A 23,284-nucleotide genomic window follows, 5' to 3' on the forward strand; every position below is an offset into this window, starting at 1 on the left:
TACTTCATAGTGCAACTTTGGCTGCACTGTTTTCTGCCATTCAGCCTTGGTACTGGGCAGGATTCAGAAAAAAACTAGTTTGGCTTAAGTTTAAGAATGAATACGCAACTGAATCCTGTCCCATATGTTTAACATTTGAGAATGAATATACAACTGTATTAACATTTGAGAATGAATATACAACTGTATTGTTGAGCATGCCTAATGTTTGAGAATGAATATGCAACTACAATCCTGCCCAAAATATCTAGGGTTTGAGAATGAACACACAACTAGAATGTCCAATGTCTGAGAATGAATGTACAACTGAATCCTACCCAAAAAGTATAATGTTGGAGAATTTACAACTGCATCCTGGACCGTATGTCTAACATTTGAGAATGAATAAACAAGAATCCTGTCCAGTATAGGAGAATGAATACACAGTAAAATCCTGTCCAGCATGTCTAAGAAAATACAGCAGAATCCTGTCCAGTATATCTAATGCTTGAGAATGAATCTACAATTGAATCCTTCCCAGTATGTCTGTTTGATAAACATACAAATGAAGCTTTTCCAGCATGTCAAAAATGAGAGAACATACAGCTGAATCTTGTGCAAAATGTCTAATGGTCAGGAATGAATTAACGACTAGAACCCAGAAGACTCACTAAACCTAACCATTGTATTTTCTAAGTTAATACAGGTTTTTTACAAGAGACTTTCTTTAAACATGACAATTTGCATATACATCTTGGGTTAGGCACGTGATTACTCAGACTGAAATGGCTGAATAAGAAAGATTATTCAGAATGACTATTCTGAAAATGTAAAATTCAAATTATAACCTAGCATTCACATGTACCATAATAGTTTTACATCTTGAAAAAGTGTTTAGTAAGTTGCTTGGTAATACTAACATGATGTGAATGTAACTGCAAAGTTCAAAAGCACATTACCATTTTTGTTGGCATGAAAAACAACAAAAAATCTGAGAGGTGTTCTGGTAAAACACATTATGCTTTTTTTCTGTGACCTGTAGTACAGGGAACATACAAAACTCCATGCACTACAAAGAATTATGATTGGATCTGTGATTGTAACCTTGCCATGGAACCAACTTTCTGAAGCTTCACTCGAGGTAAATTTCTTGGCATTTACATCTTGAACAAACACCATTATGACTGGAGACCAGATCATAATCCTCTAAATTACTAATTCTCTGAGAAATACAGAAAAGCATGTACTTGTGAAAATAGAACGCTTGATGCTTGTGAATAAATAAACTGCAATGTAACGGTGCAGGTGAAGCTAACTATTGCAATTGTTTAGAAGGTGTATTCATGTATTCAAATGAGACACTGAGGCTGGGTATGCATTAAAGTAGTTTATTATACATACACACATCAGGAGCTGTAACTTGTACATATGCTTACCTGACATGACTTGTTACTTCACACACACACACACACACACACACACACACACACACACACACACACACACATCTCCATTCAAGTTTACATTCACACCGACTAACTCCGCAAAATGGCACTTATTTTGCATGTAGTCAGTAACTTGTATACATGTGCCATCTAGCTAGTGGCTGACTAGGTTCAAAATACTCATGGATCTACAGAAGGCACTCGGCAAGTTCCAGCAGACTAATAGGAGGGTCTTGTATATAATTAGCCTGGATGTTCAACTTTGATTAGGTCTGTAAAAAGAAGTTATGTCTTACCATAATGTTCCATCTGAGTTGCTGATCTTCTTCCCGTCATCACTGATGGGTTTAGTTCAGAGTCCTCGGAACCGAGTTGGCCTTATACCAACCTTGCGGGCACCAAAAAACTCTTGAGCTAAGCTGCTATCCACAATGCCCTTTGCACAGTTACCTCAGATCGAGTTTGCATGCAACATATAGAAGAATAAGTCAGAAGCCATCTCTGTGCAGAAACCCTATTACACCACAAAGACCCAGAAGATCCGCCATGAACCTTAGGAGGGGGTCGGTGGGAGGGTGTGATGACTGGAAGAAGATCAACAACTCAGATGGAACGTTATGGTAAGACAACTTCTTTATCTGAAGTTGTTAATCTTCTTCCTATTCATCACTGATGGGACCAAGTCCCCAGCTACTTGAAGAACCTGGAAGGCCCTTATGGAAGAACATTCCTGAGAACCATAGAACCAAAGGCCGCTCTTCCCCTGGAGATCAGATCCAATTTGTAATGCTTGATAAAAGTGTTGGGCTTGGCCCAAATGACAGCTGCACAAATGTCATCCATGAAGGCCCTAGAGTGGAAGGCAACAGATGCTGCAATAGCCCTAATTGAGTGACTTTTGATTTGGCTAGGCTTCGATCCCTCCCGTAAGTGAATATGTGAAGGCAATGCAATCCCTGAGCCATTTAGACAAAGTAACTTTCGATACTGTGCCTCCCATTCTAGGACCCGCAAAGGAAAAGAAAAGCTGGTCTGACTTGCAACAGGATTTAGTTATGCCCAGACAGAAATGTAATTGTCTATGAACATCCAAGGAATGTAGGCAGTATTCTCCCTTGTTAGAGTAATTTGGGAAGAACACAGGGAGCTCAATGGACTGGTTAATCGAAAAATCAGAAACCACTTTGGGGAGAAAGGATGGGTTAGTACGAAGTGATACTCTTGTCCTTATGAAAGATCAGATAAGGGCTCTTGATATATAATGCTGGTTAATTCAGAAATTCTTCTGGCTGAAGTTATAGCCACCAGAAATAAGGATTTCCATGACAGGAATTTTAGATCACATGTTGCAGCTGGCTCAAAAGGGGGCTGAGAGAGACTGCAGAACCCAGGACAGATTCCATGCCTCCACTGGCTGTCTGATGGGAGGCCTGTTGTGGAAAATGCCCTTGAGGAAGATCTTGCAAAGGCAAGAGGAAATAAGTGGCACTCCATCAGACCAGTTATGGAAGCTGGAAACAGCTGCTAGATGGACTCAAATGGTGGAAGCTGAGGGCCCCCTTGTCGAACAGTTCAGCCAGATAATGAAAAATAGTGGCTATGGGGGCTGAGAACGGGTCTAGCTTCTGATTACGTGACCAAATAGAGAATCTTTTCCATTTGTCCCTGTAAAGTTTCCTGGTGGATAGTTTATGAGAGGCCAAGATAATATCATGGACGGGTGAGGAGAGGATTTCCTGCCTGGCAACTAACGAAAGTGGAGAAACCAAGCTGTCAGCTTGAGAGTGAGCAGATTTGGGGGAGTCAGCCCTTGTGGGTGAGATACGAGGTCCTGACAAGTGTCTAGGATCCAAGGAGGTTGTAACAGATGAGGTCAAAAGAAGGGAAACCACACTTGATGAGGCCAGAATGGGGCAATGAGGATCACTTTCCTTCTCAACCGAATAGCTTTCCTTAGAACAACGGGAATCAGAGGAATCCGAGGATAAGCATAAAGGAGCCCAGTGGGCCAATCGTGGATTAAAGAGTCTCTCGGTGACTCCCTGAGAGGGGGAAAGAGGGCAAAGTAGCTGCAGCATTTTGTGTTTGAATGGGAGGCGAAAAGGTCACAGCATGGCTGGCCCCAATGGCTGAAAATTTCCACTGCCACACTGGTTGAGAGACCACTCATGAGTATGAAGAATGCATCTGCTTAGCCTGCCCACAATCACGTTGGAGCTCCCCGGGATATGCGTTGCGATCAGAAAGTGGTTGGAAGCTATCGCCCACTACCAGATTATCATGGCTTTGTGACATATGGGGTACGATTTGGTCCCTCCCTGTTTATTTATCAGACCACAGACATGTTGTTCGACTGGACAGCAATCATTCCGGATGGAAGGAGCACATGAAAAGCTTGCAACACCAATAGCACCGCACCTAACTCCAGGACATTGATATGCAAATTGACCTCTACATTGGACCACGTGCCTTGGACTAACTTTCACTAGAAGTGGCCCCCCCACCGTGGCACTGGGTTGAGGAACCTGGAAGGGGCGACACCAAAGATTTTCATCTGCACTCATCCACCAGAGGAGATCTTGTTTGCAAATGTTAGTGATGAGAATCTGTGAGCTCAGGGGGTGAAGATTGGGTATCCACTGGGCCTGAAGGAGCCATTGTAGTAATCTCATGTGTAGTCTGGCTAAGGGAACTATGGGGATGGCTGCAGCCAGATCCCAAGGCTTGGAGGACTTCCCTTGCAGACACCTTTCTTCGACAGAGTATCACTTGAACTTGTGCCCTTAGTTTCTGAAGCCTGTGGAGAGGAAGTGAGATCAGGCTTGACTGGGTGCTGAATATTGCCCCTATGAATTCCAGCTGTTGTGATGGTTGAAGGTTTGATTTCTCCTAATGTATGGTGATGCTTAGTGACTCCACTAGAGCCAGTGTGTAGTGGAGGGTCCTGACCAGAAGATGCTGGGGGCGGAGAGGAGCCAGTCGTCTAGGTATGGAAATACCTGGAATCCCTGAAGTCTCAGATGAGCCGTTACCACTGCAAGGCACTTTGTGAACACTCTGGGGGCCGTCGAGAGACTGAAAGGCAGGCCTCTGAATTTGTAGTGATTGCTCAAAAACAAGAAGCGAAGGAGCGTCCTGGAGCGCTTGTCCATCTTGATATGGTAATACACATCCAGATCTAATGAGCACATCCACACACCCTCCCGCAGAAAGGGAAGGATGGTATGAATCGTGACTATTTGGAATTTGGTCTGAACTACCGATTTGTTTAGCTGGCCAAGATACAGAATGGGCCTCCAGTCCCCGGTTTTCTTTGGCACCAAAAAGAATCTAGAGAAGAACCCTGATCCACACTGATCTGGGGAGACCTGCTGGATGGCTCGTTTTTGACATAACTTTCATATTTCGGAAGCTGCCTCCACCCTTTGACTGGGTGGAACATCGGGAAGGGATTTGGGAGGTCTTGGATAAGTTATTAGGGGAATCTGGTAGCCTCTGGTAATGATTCTCTTCACCCACTGATCGTTCGTAATGGAGAGCCAGGCAGCTTGGTGCAGAGAAAAACACACCCTGACTGCTTCCAGAGGAAAGCAATTGGGCAGTGCCTCAGCAGCACTAATACAGTCTACCGGAGAAGAAATCTCTGGAGACCTGGTTCCGAGGACTCGCTCTGCCCTGAAAGGGATGTCTTCCATTATTGGAACCCCCTCTGCCTCTGGAGGAGTCCTCACAATGTGCGTCTCGGAAAGGACTTTGAGACTTCTTGTGTCACATCTTTCCTGGAAAAGGAATGCTGAGGTCGGGAAAAGCATAGGCCAATGGCAGACAAGGTCTTCCCATCTTGCTCACACCTGGCTAATGTATCCTTGACCTCAACACCGAACAGAATAGATAGCTCGATAAGGGCATTTAGAAAGGAAGACTTGGAGTCTGCGAGGTCGCAAATGCACATCCAGGCGTGGTGTCTCATGACTATGCCTCCACCCACAGCTCTAGCTTCTCCTTTGGTTGTGTGTGACAGCAACCTCATGGATGAATTAAGACATTGATTCTAGGGTGGCAAGTTGGGAAGCAACTTTATCTCCTGCTCCATCTGACACTTGGCCAGTGAGGGTCCCGGAGAGTTCGGAGAGCTCTCTGGAGCCTCGCAAAATGTGCCAGAAAGTTCAGAGACCTAACTGCAAAGGTTGCCAATGCAAAGACTCGCTTACCTAACCTGCCCACTGCCTGGGACTGTTGGGTGGGTGAACAGTAGGACTCTCTTCTGCAAGGTCCTTTTTTGTGGCTGCCACCACCACCATAGCATCCACTGGCAAACCTCTAGCCCAGTGGGGTTGATCCTCTGGAAGGAAGAGTACCTTGTCTGATCTCCTGGGGATGGCCTCAACACCGTCATGGTTCTTCCATGCCCATTGCATGATGAGTTTAACCAACTCATCGGCGGGGGGGGGGTCACCCAAGAAGTAGAGGGCTGACAGTGAAAGGCCTGCAGGAATACAGATTCCTCCGAGGAAGGGTTGGAGGACTTCCAGTCCCCTCTGTTTCAATATTTCTATGATGTCTCCGAAGAAGACAGTCAGGGGGTGACCGTGGGGATCCTTGCCGATCACTGTAGCCCACATCTTCAGTGAGGGACTCCTCTGGGGAGTCCATGTGTTTCCTCTTACACACCCGTTTCTGAGGGGGTTCTTCGGTGGGGGCATCCGAAGAAGACTCAAAGGGAAATACCCTGGACAGGGGTTTCCTGGGCCTTGTACTCTCGGAGTCCTGGGGGGGGGTGGCCTTTGACAGCTGCAGCACAGAAGGAACTGGAGAATAACCAATGGAGGAGGATTGCTAGCAGCAAGCACCCTCTCCATCACCCGGAAAGCAGGCCCAGCCGAAGAGAAGTGGAAGCCCGGAACCGAAGACAAAATTGGAACCAGGGTCACACCCCGCTCCAGGCGGTCTTTCCCCCGGAGACGGAGCTTCAAGCAGACTCGGAGCTGTAGTCACCCTCAGATCCAAAGTCAGGAGTGACAAAATCATTGGAACAGAGACCGGAACTGGAGATTCCACCCCCCAAGTATGAGATTGAGCAAGAGTGGGTTCCGATGAAACTGACACCCAAAGGAGTCTCGGAGCCTCAGACAGTGTCATCGGTGCCACGGAAGGGAGTCCTCTAGTAAAAGTTGGATAAATGAGCCTTGGAACCAAGGGAGGAAAGTAAGCAGGAGTTGCTGGAGAAATGGACCCAAAGCCTGGAGTGGGATAGGGTCTAGGCAGATTTGAAATTCCCCTGGCGGTCAGCATCTGGTCAAAAAGGCACACCACGTCCAATTTGGAAAGGCTCCTGGTGAATCTCGCTGATTCCCCTGAGGGGGAATCAGGCTGGTCCAAAAAGGGGCTTGCAGGCTTGTCTGGCAAATGGGTCCACAGTAGACGAGTATCGGGTCTGTGGTGTATCACAGAATGACAGACTACTTCAGTTTCAAAACTGGCAACAATGGTATGGTCGGAGCTGTGAGCGGGCTTGGAGAAGAGGCTACAATAGGTGTGGATGACAAAAACGGTTCTGAGGTAGTTGTCGGAACAGATATCGGAGCAGAAATGGGTGATGTCTGTGCAGAGACAGAAAACGATAAGCTGGTCAGAACAGAGGCAATAGATGGCACCATAGTCGTCGGTGCCAGAGTAGGCGCCGATGAGGCGACCTCAGTAAGCTTTGCTGGAGCCGTGCTCAGAGCCGATGTCGTAGTTGGCACAGAGGAGGCAGAACGGTGCTCTGAGGAGGACTTATGGGCCTTGTGTTTGTGACTTTTACCTCTGTCACCAGCTGGTGAAAAGGGGTAAGAGCAAGGACGCTTCTTGTCCATAGGAGGAGGGGATGACACCTCAGTCGCAGAAATAGCCTCTGAAAAAGGCAAAGCAAGTAGGCCCTTCAAAATCAGTTATGATGTTCATTCAGTATCTGCTGGCTGAAGCTAGCACATATATCACAGCGAAGTTTGTCGACAAATGCGGAACTCCCCAAACAGTACACACACTCTTCATGGAGGTCACTATTCAGTAGTTTACCACTGCAAGAACAGCAGTGTTTAAACCCCGTAGTTCCCTTCTTTTCAAATATCCCAGAACATACTCTCATGCGAAAGGGAAATAGTGAGGAAAGTGAGGAAATGAAGAAAGAGAGGAAATACCAACATCATACCTGGTGACTGTACCTCCACAAAGAGACCAGTCTCCAATCCTAACTTCTTGGGTCTTGTCTGTGAGCCAGGTGGCCATCCAGTGGGTGGCATAAGTATTTATACCCAATTTCATGAGTTTGTCTACAAAGCCTGAAAAGGGTATTGTGTTAAATGCTTTGGCCAGGTCAAGGTAGGCTGTGTGCATCATTCTACCCTCATCTATTGCTTTGATGATAGTCTCGAAGTCCACCAGGTTGAGTAGGCTTGACCTGTCCTTGACAAAACAATACTGGGTTGGATCCAGTGTGTGAAAGTTTGTTATTGGTTATTTCCACAATAATTATTTCCATGGCTATGCGTACGAGACTAGTTAGACTTATTGGTAGATGGCCCGCTGTGTGTTACTTCTAGTAGAAATTCAACACTGAGGCACGCCACTACTCCAAAATGTCTAAGACTGAGTTAAGGAGTAATAAAATACTGGGCACTGCTACCTCAGTACAAAATTAATCAAAACAGCAAGCCTGTGTCCCATAAGTAGGAGGTTGTACAGGGCTTACAAACTCCACTATGCAGAAATGTTACCAAAGGTTGCTAATGTAGTGCATCTATGGTAGCAGAGTTAGCATGCAGCACTGCATCAGATATGAGCACATTACCTGCCATACTCACATGACAAGTTACCTTTAGCATGAGGCAGGGAACAACTGCTGAGCCTGTAAACTCAGCCAGGCCACACGACTACTGAAAAAACAGATGTAGGGAAAGCCTGCAGGGTAACATGTTTGGTGCATGGCATAGTTCTGTTGCTTGCTTACATGTCTGAATAAATGTCATTTAAAAAAAAAAGCAGTACATCAATCAGATGAATCTCACTACCTGAAACAGTAGTCACACAGCACTTTAAGTTAATAAGAGCGGACGTAAAGCAGAAACAAATACCTAAAACACACAGAGACTACAAACATTGTTTGATTATTTGCAGAACATTTATTATACACTTTCACATCAAGGATTTTTTTTAATAATTATCAAATTCCATTCATAACATAATTATATTTAGTCTTAAACATCTGAAACACACCAAGATAAAGCAGTTGATCACCCACAGTCCATTGCTAGTTCCCTCCAGCTGAGTAGAGCTGTAGGAATTTTACTCATTGCCTGCAAATTTGCCACCAGTCCCCATGGTGACAAGGGTTCCCCAATTGCATCACATAGTTCTCTGCCTACATCTCTCTCAAGTTCTCAAGGCAGGGGACTGGGTCAATGCTCAAGTCACACTTTTTAACATAAATCCTGAAGAATGTCAGCTTAAATAAATCTCATGCCACAGAATGCCACACCATCTCCCTCCTAGATGATGTCAGCTTAGATAAATCTCATGCCACAGAATGCCACACCATCTCCCTCCTAGATGATGAGCATTGCTTAGGCATAGATTTTCTTCTTTGTCTTCCATCAGTCCAGTATTTTCTGCTCTTTTCAAATTTTCAGTATCAATAACTGTTGGCCACATTCACACACTCAAAATGTTTGTTGTGCTACAACAAAAATAAATTTATGAATGACGGGGCTGTGATAAATTAGTAACTCTGGTTCACAAATCACTTTCTAATGTCAAGTATACAGTTCACAAATGTTCTAAACAATGCAATATAGCAGACCAGTAACAATACTTGGGAGGGGGGGGGGGGGACTCAGGAAAAACACAAAGTAGCGGTCTCAAACTGTACTAAAATTCGGGCTCAGTTTAACATGTTACAGAATAGAGCACTTAAAGACTTCACAAGTTGCAATTCTATGAAATATTAAACAACCTGTACAGTTCATCTATATTCATATTTTAACCTATAAATGGCCTCTTTGGACAGTCATTAATGCCTTGCAAAATGCTTCTTCCACTAGTAATGTTTAAGCTGCTGTAAATGCAACTGTGTCTGTCGATATAATGACCTGACAAAACTATTATGAAGGGGTAGTATCCACGCTGACCTGATGACATTCTACCATGAAGGAGTAATATTCATGCTGACCTGATACTGAAAATGTCCCTATTAAAGAAGATAGTTTGCATGTGCATCCAAAATGTGAATTTATGTGAAGAGTATACAGCAATAAATTGGCACAACTGGCCAAGAGCAGCTTACTAAGGATTCTGTGAGTTATCTGTGACATTAGAAGTAAGCACAAGCACACTCCACTTCCCTCCCCTCATCTGACACACATTTCTGGTTTCTTGGTGGTTTCATACTCATTACAGCAGCTCAGGAAGGTGTACAGCTGTAATGTGCATAATGTATCACTGCACAGAACCATCTAGGGATTGTGTGCGTGTGTGTGGGGGGGGGGGTTCTGGAGACATCTCTACAAGGTCACAGGTTGAAGAGAGGTCAGAGATATAACAAAAGTGCAGGGTCTATGGGAATCATCTGAAGACAGGCCAGTCAATCTGTATGCCCAACATGTACACAGGGAAGGATGTATGAAAATCCTTCAACAGGAGAATGACATGAGCAAAAACAAGGGAACAAGATTAAAGCACAGAAGAGGGAAGTGACAGTTCAGGGTGTACATACCAGGGAATTGTATTTTAGTTTATTTTATGGATTACGTAACTTATTGGACAAAGTCTTACATAACAGAAGCAGCCCAACAACTTAGTGGAAATAAGAACCAATTAAAATGAAAAACAGACTACCGTAACTAGTGATTATAAACCTTTTACAGGATAGCTGCTTGTATTTCAAACTGCATGCCAAATGCTGTCTAGTGTTAAGAATGTACCCAGCAGTAAGCATGAAACATCTGCAGATATCCTACAAAGGCTTTACAACTTGAAGACTAAATCAGCCATAATGTTTACTTGATAATTAAGACTGCTCTGTTATTAATGTTTTGGCTAGACTTTTTTGCTTTGGATGAAGTAAAAAAATGCACGGAATAGACCAGACTTTTTCTCCTTACAAAAAAAAAAAAAATCAAAGTGGGTTATTAACATACTACATAGTTTGCATTTCCCACTGACCAGTTTAGTAACGCAACAGAAAATCTGAGCACTTAAAAGATACACGGAATTAAAATGTCATGAAAGTGTAGACACAGCAAACTCCCATTTAACTTTGAGTCTTCACTTGTTTATTGAGAAGACCTAAAGGCAAGTTTTTATTAAAAATCAACAGGAAGCTTTAGAGAATGATGGACTATACTAAATGGATATACACAGTTACCTCTGAGCCTGACAAATTACCAATGACTTGGTGTTAAAAGACAGGTGCCCCTAATCCAAAGCCATGACCAAGTCAACAAATGACAGAAAAGTTATCACTACATCACAGTTGGGAAACAAGCTAACTGGAAAGGCAGATGGTAGACAAACCTAATAAAGCACTGCACGAAAGGAGTATTTGGATATAACTCAACATGCATTTTTTTAAAACATGTTTTATTAATAAGAAGCAAAGTAAACAGTACAAAATGTAATGAATGTAGAACACATTATGCAGTACAGGATGTGGAGGGTGTCACAACAGACAAGTGGAGGATATACTGGATAAGAAATGTACAGTTGCGTTATGAACTAACCACAATGTATACATTATGCACTGAATCAGTGTTGTATCCTTCTGACATGTAGCCTGTCTCTGGCCTGACTTTCTCCCACTATCCTTAGCCAACTCTTTCCCAGCAAGACATCAGGATGATGGTGGCATAACATGGGTACTGGCTGATGCCCCCCTTTAGATGTTTCATGCCCTGGCTGGACAAGAAACCTGTCCCAGATACCAAAGCCGAAGTGAAGCAAGGAAAACAAAGATGGGGGGGATCCCCATCAAAAAGGCCCAATCACATAGCCCAAACTTTTTTTCTTCCATTTATGCAAATTCAAAGGATAGGACCTGGTGTGAAGATGAGAGGGAAGGCGGGAGACCAGGTAATGCAGGATAACCAAAGCTAGGTTAAGAAGGGTATGAAATGGGATGGTGGGAGGGAATATGGAGTGCAACAGGGAATGTGCTTTAGCATCGACAATTACACCAAGTTAACACAACTGTACTATTCACTGCCACAGTCTCCACCTCTGGAATGAATCTAAGGACACTGAACCATTAGGGTGGTTGGCCCTGACAGATCCTCTAGGTTAGCAGAACTTAAAGCACTGCAGAACCAAACCCTACCTTGCACTGATTTTCCAAATTCAGAACAGCAAATGACAGAATAAAATGGGGCTTCTTCTTACCTTTTACAAAGGACAAACAGTAAAATCTTAAATTTTCTATCCTTTTTGGTACTTTCTATATGACACCTGGTCCAGTGGATCCTAACAGAGGTGGACTCAGGGTTACCTATCCTTTTTGGTACTCGCTGTATGACACCTGATCCAGATGATTCTTTAACAGAGGTGGGAAATGTTGATATTGGATGACCACCTCCAAACTTTGGTCTGTTTTAAAACTGCAATCTGTATCCTTATCTCAGGAGGTTTGAGAACCACAGGCCCTGAACAATGTTAGTCTTTTACAAGTCCTACAAAAACCATCCTACCCCAGACAAGGTAGAGGAGGATGGTCCATTATTTGGGAGGGTTGGACAGGATTTTGTAAGGGCAGACAGGCACAGACTGGATAAGTCACACCTACTCCTCCTGGAAGAACAGCTATGAGAACTCCCAGGGGTACCTATACTTTGCCTGTCATTTTTTTCTTGACCTGGACCTCTTTGCCTTGTTGAGCTTTTCTTTGTCAAGTTTGGAGTAGAAAGACTAGGATTTGGGGGGAGTGGGAGCTAGATCCTGCTGAACTTCGGTGTCCGTGAAAAAGCTGCTCGACTGATTATACCTTTTTCCTCCCATCCTTTACAGACATTTTAGACCAGGGAGTGGGGTGGAAGTGAAGAAGGGTTCCTTATCCAAATATGCATTTCAGATCTCCACCTTCACATGATCTGTCTCTTGAGAACTGACCTTGTTTCTCCTTCCCCTTAAGACACATACACTGCATTGTATCCACACATTCTGGAATGCCTTACAACTTGGGCGATAAGTCACAATTCCAGCATTTCCAGTTTGAGATCTTTACATGTGTTCTTCTCTTGCAGAGGCCACGGTGGTGCAGCGATTATAGCATTATCACCTCACAGCAAGAAGTTCTCCCGTTAGATTCTCGGCTGGAGCGCCTTCTGTGTGGAGTTTGCATTTCCGCCCCATGGTCAAGTGACGCTAAACACATGCAGGTAGGTGCGAGTGTAAATGAGAGTGTCTTCTTTGAAGGTTAGGCATCGGGCTGGCAACTCGGCACCATAAAAATCCACTGCCAATCATGAGCGGACCGGAGTTCCACTGTGGCGACCCTTAACTGGGAAAAGCCGAAAGACTAAACGTGTTCTTCTCTCCTTTCAGCCTCAACTTATCCAGCAGAGACTGCTGGCAGTTAAGCCTAAGGGTCTTGCAATTTAAAGCAACAAACATTAGAAAAGCAGAGGTTTATTGTTGTCCTCACTTAGGCAGAAGAGTATCCTGCTCTACAGGACACTGGGAGTGGGGTTCCTGGATACAGCCAAACTGGATCCCTTGCTGGAATCTAGGGAAATCACAACTGGATTAGCAATAGGACTGTTACAGAGGAACTTGTGGGAATCCTTGATCTAGAAGAACTGGTTGTGTTTCATGGGAACATGGTGAAGAATATTTGACTTCACAGATGCCTTGATGAACATTTATAACTGGAGGAAAGTTTGTCTGACTCTGGAAGGCCCACAAATATCCATCTTAGCTGGGTTTGAAAATATTCTTTGAAATCTCATTGGAACTCCTCTTTCTTCTTATGAAGGGCATCTCCAAATAAGAGATCCTCTGCTGGTGAAGCTCAGAGTCATATATGGGGGGGGGGGGTCTAGCCCAAATCCACCAGCTCATTTGCCTCAATCTACATCTAAACTTTTCCGGAGTTAACCAGCTTAGGAGTTTTAGTTCATGGGCATCCAGTCAAGTCCAACACTATTTCTACATACCTCCTTGACCACTTCCATACCACTTTCCCCCCTCACTTATCAAACAGTGGGCAGCCAAAACCTCACAGAGTTCTCATACCAGTCTTGCTCTCAATGGCTGTGGTTCATGAGGACCTGCTAAGAACCAAAGGAGTGGCAGACTATATCATGCTCATGCCAGAGGCCTTGGCTTAAATAATCTCTGAAGCTGGGCCTGCTAAGGCTCCTTGCCAAATTTAGTGTCATCTCCCCTAAGGAAACTCTTGACATTAGTCAGACTGGACTGTTGTAATTTTCTAGTCCCCTGTCCTGATATTACTTTTCAGAGTGTTTACGTTTCTGAAGGATGTTTCTGGAGGCCTTGGCCAAAGCAGAACAGGACCAGGAGAATGCCCTCTTGAGAGCTGCATACATTGAGACATCACTCTCCTCTGGGTGAACCTAGCACAGTCCACACCCATGGAGGAGTCATCATGCTCCAGGTCTAAGAAAAGCAACACGAGTGTGGAAATCCTTATGTGGCATCTCCCTTCCACAATACACACAATGTGTTATGCTTACTTATACTTCAATATCAGAATCCCTATTAGACATTAACAGTATTATTTCAAATACAAACCAAAATTAGAAGAAGATTCTCCTATAGAGTACCTAGCCTTCTCTGGAAGCAGACCAAACTGATGGACTTATGACTCTTGCACAGCATGTGACTAACAAACTGTGGCAAGAAAGATATGAAGATGGTGTTGGCAATCACCTCTCTTATACCACTGATGTCCAAGTATGAGTGAGTTGGCTGAGGCATTTGGGTGAACGTACAACTTTGGAAGTCTTGCCAGCAAGAAGCTATATGCAGATAGAGTATCCCATTGATGAGGACTGAATCATGTTACACAGTACAGGATGTGTGAGAGTGAAGGGCGTAATGTATGCAGAAAGTGTTACATAGTGCAGGGCATAGGTATGTGGTCTGAGTAATGTATGCACAGTATATTACACAGTATAGGACATGCAGTAGGTGCAATGGAGATGGAGCATGTTATATGACAAGACACATGGAAGATATAATGCATGTGAAACATAACAGTACGTGACACAATGAGGATGTAACAGATGTAGAACAGATGTAACAGATGTAGAACATGTTACATAGTACTGGCTATGTGAAGGGCACAATGCATGTAGAACACATTACACAGTACTGGAAATGTGAAGGATGCAGCAGATATGAAACATGCCACACTATCTGTAATGGATACATTTCAAAACTGTTGCACCCTCCACATGTAGAGGGTATAATGGATAGAAAACTTGTAACACATTACAGGACATTTGGAAAATGCAGTATGCTTATTGCCAGGGATATTTACTAATCATAAAACCAGAAAAATACACAAAATTTTCTGTTAAGAGCAGTTAGAAAGGGAAGGAAATGTCCATAGATCAGAAGAAGGCTATGACAAACTGGAAAACACTTCCAAACAGGGATGAGTTTTGACACTCCCTGAGTTGACAGTGTACAAGTTTTACCAATCGGTACGTTTATATCTTTTATACAAGGCATGCTTGGAGTTTCTAATTCTTCTTTAAAATTTTCTAATTTAAAGTATTTTTGAATACAGCATCAGTGATGCACATTTAAGGGACTATGTGGTTGAAAAGATTATCTGTGTGTTATCCAGTATTGTTGCATGTATAGATGTGTTATGTACGTCATAGTAAAATTTGTATTTGCAAACAAAAAAAGCTCTTTACACAACTGGAAAATAAATATATCCATAAACATGTTCTCCCCTCTCAGTTTCATGCCATGATCGGAGAATACAAATCTCTAGACTGAGCATACAGGTACGTTTTACTGACTCGACTTTAAGCTGACAGCCTTCTCCTCCAAGATAGCTTCTTGTCACACTGCTATGTACATGTTCACTCTGGACATTCCTCAGTGCTAAGGCAGTACAGTCACTTAATGTGACAATTATGTAGCAGTGAGGCTGTGTATGTGCTCTTAAAACCTGGACAAACGCCTCTTGGATTAAATCTACAGCTGTGCAATCTAAAGGGCATTCCATCAAAACTCTGTCCTGGGTCCCTGAGGTTATTATGGATGCACCGAGACACCTTGTTCCCACTTGGCTGCTTCTGCCCACCTGTTCCTCAGTTTTCTAACAGAGGCAGTATGAGATAAAAATTCTAGGAAGCTGCACTATTTTACTGGGCCACTCAGTTACTGCATCAGCTAACATACTACAGTGCCTTCAAGACAGAGAGCTGTAGGTGAGAATTACTTTGTATTATTTAATTGTTTTATATTCTACAGTTAAAACAAATTGATTACAAAGGTGCACGTTCCATTGCAAGTAACTTCAGAAGAGCCACGTTAGACTTGGGAATGCTATAGGAAGTATACACAGTACATCTGAAGGAATGTTCTAGAATGATACAAACCACAAAAATAAGCATTTAGAATTGGTCCTCCTCTAGTTTTACTACAAATCAGTACATTTAAAAATTAAAGTCAAGAAAAATAACTTCACATCTATAAATATTCTAGTAATAAAACTCTACAAAACAGACTCAAAAATATAAATAACAAAACAAGCTATTTACAAGACACGCATACCGTGTGCACACACAGACAGTCACGCATACATTGGGGACTTATGAAGGACCCCGGTGTGAGAGGGTTGGAAGATATATGGCTGAAATTATGAGATTCTGGTCCTTTGAGCCCTCTGTGCAGTTGCTGTAAGAAAGGCTCAGATGGCATTCTTAGGTGCTGAAGTACACTGCAAAAAAAAAAGGAAAAAACATCAGTTCATTTTTTAAAACTGGTAAACAGTGCCCACTAATAAAAAGGTGAAAATCAACAGCTGTAAAATTCAGAAAATTCTCCAGTCAGTGACTTTTGACATACAGTTCATTGTTCACATTGTCCTGTTTGCACCTGTATTACATTACTAACTGCTGAGTTCACATCAGCATACTGTTTTCTCCATCATGACATTTAGGGGCAGCATATTTAAGACTCTCTGCTCTTCTGACACGAGTCTGTCCTGACCATACCTACAGTGCTTCTATTTCTCACAGACTTCTTTTCTGACAACAACTGAGCAGTGTAACAAATCCATACCACGGAACAGCCATGCACAAAACAGCAGTTTATGTTACATGGGAAGACAGAACTCTAAAGTGGAATTTAGTTCCGGCTGCCACATAACCATTCTGTGCCAACAACCACTCATAACAGAAGAGCAGGTTGGCTGTGGAATATGCTGTCTTAATTGTAAGGAAGGGGATACGCTGAGGTCCTTTGGTTTTAATGTTGACAAATGGTTTGGCAAGAGGGTCAACGACCCTCTATTAATTGGGTACAGGTTTCTCAAAAGTCTTTCAGCTTGATACATTGAACATTAAACAAGACTGTTGCATTTACATGACAAAGTTTTCATCTTAAAACTAACACTGATTTCAGTAAGTATATGCCCAATATGCTTCAGAATGCAGTATAAAATTAATAGGGATAAAGTAGCAGGTACAGCTGTGTAAGTAAACTCACCATAATAGTAGATGCTAAGGATAGAACAGCTGGCCTTCTTCCAAAGTTTTGTGACACGTTACATGCTCCCAAACTGTCAAGCAGCTCAAGCTGAGCAGACTAAGACAAGTCTGGGAGCAAAGCCCTTCACAGTAGTCCAGTCAACAGAGAGAGAATGGGGGGAGGGGGGGCTGAAAGGACAATGCTAGGAGAAAAAGAAATAGAAAAGTGACCTTACCCTGGCATAAAAAACGCACCAAAAATAACAGGGACAGAGGGATGGACTGGTTACAGCAGCTGTGATCATTTGAACATCTACTAACATGGTAAGTTTAACTTGCACAACTGCACTATGTTAATCATATTGATCACTGATGCAGTAGACTTAGCTATATAGGTAGATTATCATAGCTTACTACAGTTAGGAGGTAGGAGAAGAGACCAGTTGTCCATAGAGAATGGTCCTAATAAAGTCTGATCTAGACCTAGAGAAGGAATGACGCTTAAAGAGATTTGTAAAGGTATGTACAGAGGACCAAGTTGCAGCTTCTAGAATACTTCTAAAATTGATCTCTTTCCAAAAAGCCATAGAAGGCCCTGGTAGAGTGGACCTTGATCCAGCCTGGAAAAATCTTGCTGTGGTGAGTATAAAGAAAGGTAACAGCATCAGAAAACACAGAAATAGTCTGTGTTGACATAGGCCGTCCCTTCTTTATTTCACAAAAAAAGAACAGCGGATATGAAGAGCTGAAAGATTTAATTCTGTCAAGATAGCCCCCATGTTATCAGTGATCATCCAAGGTATGGAGCACTTTTTCCCCTCATTTTTAAATATCAATAAAGAAAATGGGGGAAGGATAGTTTGGTTTAAAGTAAACGTGGATACCACTTTGGGCATAAAAGACAAATTAGTTCTCAAAGAAACCCTGTCCTTGTGGAAAATGAGACAGAGTTGACTCACCACAAGAGCTTGCAACTCAAGATACCCTTACTGCAGAGGACAGAGCAACCAGTAAAACTGCTTTCCATTTTAAGAACTTCAAGCCAGGCAGATTAGCTGGTTCAAATGGAGCAAGTGTTAGCTTCTCTAACAAAATTAAGATACCAAGATGGGGCCCACTGGTTTTCTTGGAGGTCTCTCAAAATGTTTTTGAAAGGAGTTTTACTTGTCATGTGAATGCCTTGAAAGAGGAAGGTCCATGGGTAGACATCCTGAAAAGGCCAAAAACGAGAACCTTGACGAAGAGTAAAGGCCATAGGAAAGTAACTCTCACAAATATTGCAAAACCAGAGAACTAGCCCTGAACAGGTGGGTGCTGGTTATATTATTGCCATCAACTAGAAAACCTTTTTCATTTACTAATATATGATTTTATAGTAGCAGTACTTTAAGTCCTCAGCAAATAGGTGCCTAAAGGAAAGTAAGACCAGCCACGAAGTTGGTTGAAGTTGACTAGTGTCAGGGTGCATCAAACACCCTGATCTTGTGTAAATAAATCCATTAGTTAGGGAAGCTTGGGGCAACTGCCCCTGACCAATTCCAAAAGAAGGCAGAAAGTACAGTTGTGTACACTTACCATAAATGTAGATGTTCGAGTGTATTCACTGTTGCAGTCATTACATTTGGGGTCATCTAGCTGGCAGGTTGCTCTCAGCCGGCCTGAATTCCAAAGTCTTGGGTCCTGCGTCGGCTGCTGTCGCCCCTTCCCTGACGTCAGGTAGTCAGGGGTACAAAAGCAGCAGCCAACACCATTTTCTTCAGTTTTTCTTGCCCCAGATGTCAGGTGCCCCCTGAAAGAGTAGCCAAACTATATCTACATACATATATATATATATATATATATATATATATATATATACATATATATACATATATATATATATATATATATATCTCAATAAATATACCAATAAAAATTTTTACCTTCATCTATAAGCAAATACACCACATAGGTTGTATAAAACAGAGAAGGAAAGATAAGATCCATAGAAGAAAGGGGGAATGGTGGGTGGATAACCTGGACTGCAACAGTGAATACACTCGAACATCTACATTTATGGTAAGTGTACACAACTGTACTATGTTCTTCGTGTTTCACTGTTGCAATCAGTTCATTTGGGTAGAGTCCCAAAGCTATGGTTGGGCGGCTGGAGCTAAACAGCATTAGGAGCGGCTATAAGGCCCTGCAGAACTGCAGTGCCCAAGCCTGCCCGGGATTTAGAGTAGAGTGGCAGATGATAATGCTTTGTAAAGGTGTGCACTGAACTCCAAGTAGCCGCATCTAAAATGTCTCTGGTTGGTACTCCCCTGAAAAAGGCTGCTGAAGTGGCTGCAGCTCTGGTGGAATGTGGCCTAATGCCCTTATGCACTATCTTGCCATGGTGTAAATAGCAGAAACAGATGAAGTGGCTTATCCATTTGGAAATGGTCTGCTTTGAGATGGCCTTTCATTGTGATCCTGCAGCATATGCCACTAGTAATTGCTCTGTCTTCCTGAAAGTTTTGGTTCTGTCTAAGTAGAATCTAAGCTGTCTGTGTACGTCCAATGAATGCACTATTCTCTCCCCCTTGTTCTGTGGATTTGGATAAAATTTGGCAGATGAATTGTTTGGTTAAGAGCCACACTGGACACCACTTTAGGCATAAATGTTGAGTTTGTCCTCAGACACCCTGTCTGGATAAAAAATGATAAAAGGTTCCACAGCCATGAGCACCTGTAGCTCTGATACTCGTCTTGCAGAAGTAATTGCTAGGAGCAGAGCTGTTTTACAAGATAAAAACTTTGTACCAGCAGTAGCAGCTGGTTCAAACAGAGGCAGGGTGAGCTTTTCCAAGTATAGTTGAAGTCCCATACAGGCACTGGTAATCTCCTTGGAGGCCTTAAATATTTGGCTCCTCTGAGGTGCTGTTGTAATAAAGGATGAGAAAAAATTGGTGGCTCTGTATTGTAATGAGCCGAAATGGCAAAGGCATGAATTTTAATTGATGAAAAAGATAGGCCTTTGTCCAGCATCTCAGTTAAGTATTGCAAAATCTGAGGAATATTTGGTACAGCTGTATCAGTTCCTTGTGCCTGGTTCCAAGCACAGAATCTCTTCCATTTTCCAGCATAAGACTTTCTAGTGCTAGGCCTTCTGGCTTTCAGAATGACATCCATCACAGCTTTACTGAGAGGTGTTTTTTGTATTACTACATTATCCACCATGCTGCCAGGTTTAATGTCCTGAGTTGGCTGTGCAGGATCTGATTGTTTTGCTGGGACAGTAGACGAGGTATTTGAGGTAAGGTTCAAGCTGGGCATAGAGAAGTTCCTTAGGATAGGATACCAGTACTGGTGTGGCCAGTCTGGGGCAATCAGTATCATCTTTGGCTTCTCCTGTCTGACCTTTAGGAGTACCTGGGGGGGGGGGAGGCAGTGGAGGAAAAGCATATACTGATCGATTTTTCCAGATGAAAGATAGGGCATCCACTTTCCATGCTTGTCTGTGGTAAGTCATTGTGCAGAATGTTTTTAGTTGGTAGCTGTGAGGGGAGGCAAATAGATCTATGTCCGGGCACCCCCATTTCCTTGTTATCATGCTGAAGACTTGTGGATCCAGCTTCCACTCATGTGGATCCATGAAGTTTCTGCTTAGTATGTCTGCCAGAGTATTTTCCTTTCCTGGCAGGAACTGTGCCTGCAGATATACTTCGTAAGTCAGAGCTGTGTCCCACAATGTCATGGCTAGTCTGCAAAGGGGGTAAGAATGTGTGCCCCCCCTGCTTGTTTATATACCACATGACCGTGGTGTTGTCTGTCTTGATCAGTAGCTGTCCCAGATGAAGTAGGTCCTTGAAGGCGGTCAGGGCGTTTTGAACAGCTAGTATCTCTTTTTGATTGATATGTAGATGCTTTTGGTTTGAGGACCATGTGCCCTGAATGCCTCTTCCTGCCATGTGGGCCCCCCAGGCATAACCTGGTGCATCCGTTGTTAGTGTTTGCCTGGCTGGGGGTAATGTGAATGGCTGTCCCTTGTTCTGGTGACAAGCCTTTGCCCACCATCGAAATGCCTATTGCAGGCAGGGAATGAGAGTAATCATTGTTTCCAGGCTGTGACAATGCTGAGTCCAAACAATTTTTAGGTACCATTGAAGTTTCCTCATATGCAGTCTTGCGTATGGTATTAGTAGGATGCAGGATGCCATGAAGCCCAAAGCCTGCAGAATTTTTCTTGCAGATAACTGGGCCTTTGTTGACAACATTTTGAAATAGGTAGTCAGTTGCTTTTGTTTGTCTGGCATGAGATAAGCCATCTGGGCAGATGTATTCAAGCTTGCACCCAGGAATGTTATCTCTTGAGAGGGTACGAGTTTTGATTTCTTTTTGTTGACTGTGTACCCTAGGCATGTTAGAAGTTTGTTCACAAACGGCAGATGTTGAAGAATGTCCTTGTTCTCTGCTTGAATTAGGCAGTCATCCAAGTAAGGATATATTTGTATTCTGCTTTGTCTGCAGAATGCAATTACTGGTGCCAGGCACTTTGTAAAGACCCTGGGCGCAGTGGATAAGCCAAAGGGCAGTGCAGAGAATTGGTAATGCATTGAACCAGCCTTGAATCTGAGGTATCTACTGCACGATTGTCTGATTGGAACACGCAGGTATGCCTCTTTTACGTCTAAAGTCACAAGCCAAGCATTCTTGCCCAACATGGGCAGAAGCTGCTGCAAAGTTAACATTTTGAATTTTGGAATATCCAGGAATGTGTTCAGAATAGATAAGGCCTGGAGGACCGATACTGGACCTGTCCTTTCTGGGTACCAGGAACAGTCTTGAGTAAAATCCTTGTCCCCGCTCTTGCTCTCGTAACTTGCTGAATGGCCCCCATATCCATGAGGGAAGAGACTTGTTTTTGTGCCTCTGCCCATTGACCTTTTGGCAGATCTGGCCAGCCTTTTGCCTTTGGCAGAGTATGGAAATGGAATTTGTAGCCCTGTGACACTATTTAGAACCCACTTGTTCTGGGTTATAATGTGCCAATTTTGAGCAAAAAGTGCTAATTTTCCCCCTAAGGGTGCTGCTAGAAGTAAGTGATTGGTGCAGGCAGGGGAAACTCATTGGGACTGTTTTCTGTATGTTTGTGATTTACCTTCTCCAGCTTTGGAGGTAGAAGCACCCCATTGCTTTGACCTATAAGAACATTGTGCCTGGGATCTGCCCCTTTGAGGTCTGTCTGACACAGGAAAGGACCAATTTTTTGTAGGCCAGTGTCTACTAAACCTAGGTGGCTGTACTTGTAAAAAAATCTTTAACAGTTTTCATAGATTTAGCTTTGTCCTCCATTTTAACACCTCTTCTGCCTTAACACCAAAGTATCATGCTGTAAAGGTGCATCTAGTAATTTAAGTTTAACATGATCAAGCAGATTTTGTTCCTTTAACCAAGCATGCCTCCTAATTACAGAACCTGTAACTGCGGCCCAGCAGGAGGCCTCCAAAGAATCAAAACCATATTGTAAAGTATGCTTTCCAACTTATTCAGCTGCATGTAATAAATCCTGCATTTCCTTGTTTTCTGCACATTCAGAGTTTAACATCATTTTCTGTTTAAGCAATGCCATGACATGCTGCTGATACTTGAGCATATGAAACTGACAGTTTAAGGCCCTTACAGCCAAAGCTGCAGATGTGTAAACCCTTTTCCCCCATCTATCCAGTGCCCTTGAATCTCTGTCAGAGGGGGTTGGGTTTTTTGCTGTAGAGGCCTTAACTCCCTTTGGACCCTGTGAAGTAGTTTGAGTCTGCAGCAGGGTTTTTAAAAAGAAATGTATGTGAGTCTGGAACCCTGTAATATCTGTCAGGCTTAACAAGAGCTGGAGGTAAGGAGTCAGGGGTCAAACTAGACTCCGAAAAAACATCATCTACAATGTCTAACACAGGGGGAATGGCTAGAGGGGGCTGTGCTGTGGTAGTAGAAGGAAATCCCTGAGCCTCTTTTTAGATTGAGAAATCTTGGCTTTCCCAGTGAAAATGCTCCCTCATGGTATGCAAGGTTTCTCCAAAGGAATAGTCCTCAGGAGGAGATGCTGAAGGTATAGATTCTTCAGCATCAGAATCCTCGTAGGGGGGTAAAGAATATCCCTGATCAGAAGAGGAATCAAAAGAAATAGAAACCTGATCTGAAGAT

Source organism: Protopterus annectens, chromosome 7.part0 (assembly GCF_019279795.1).
Source record: "Protopterus annectens isolate FY-2018-M chromosome 7.part0, PAN1.0, whole genome shotgun sequence".
Lineage (NCBI taxonomy): Eukaryota > Metazoa > Chordata > Ceratodontiformes > Protopteridae > Protopterus > Protopterus annectens.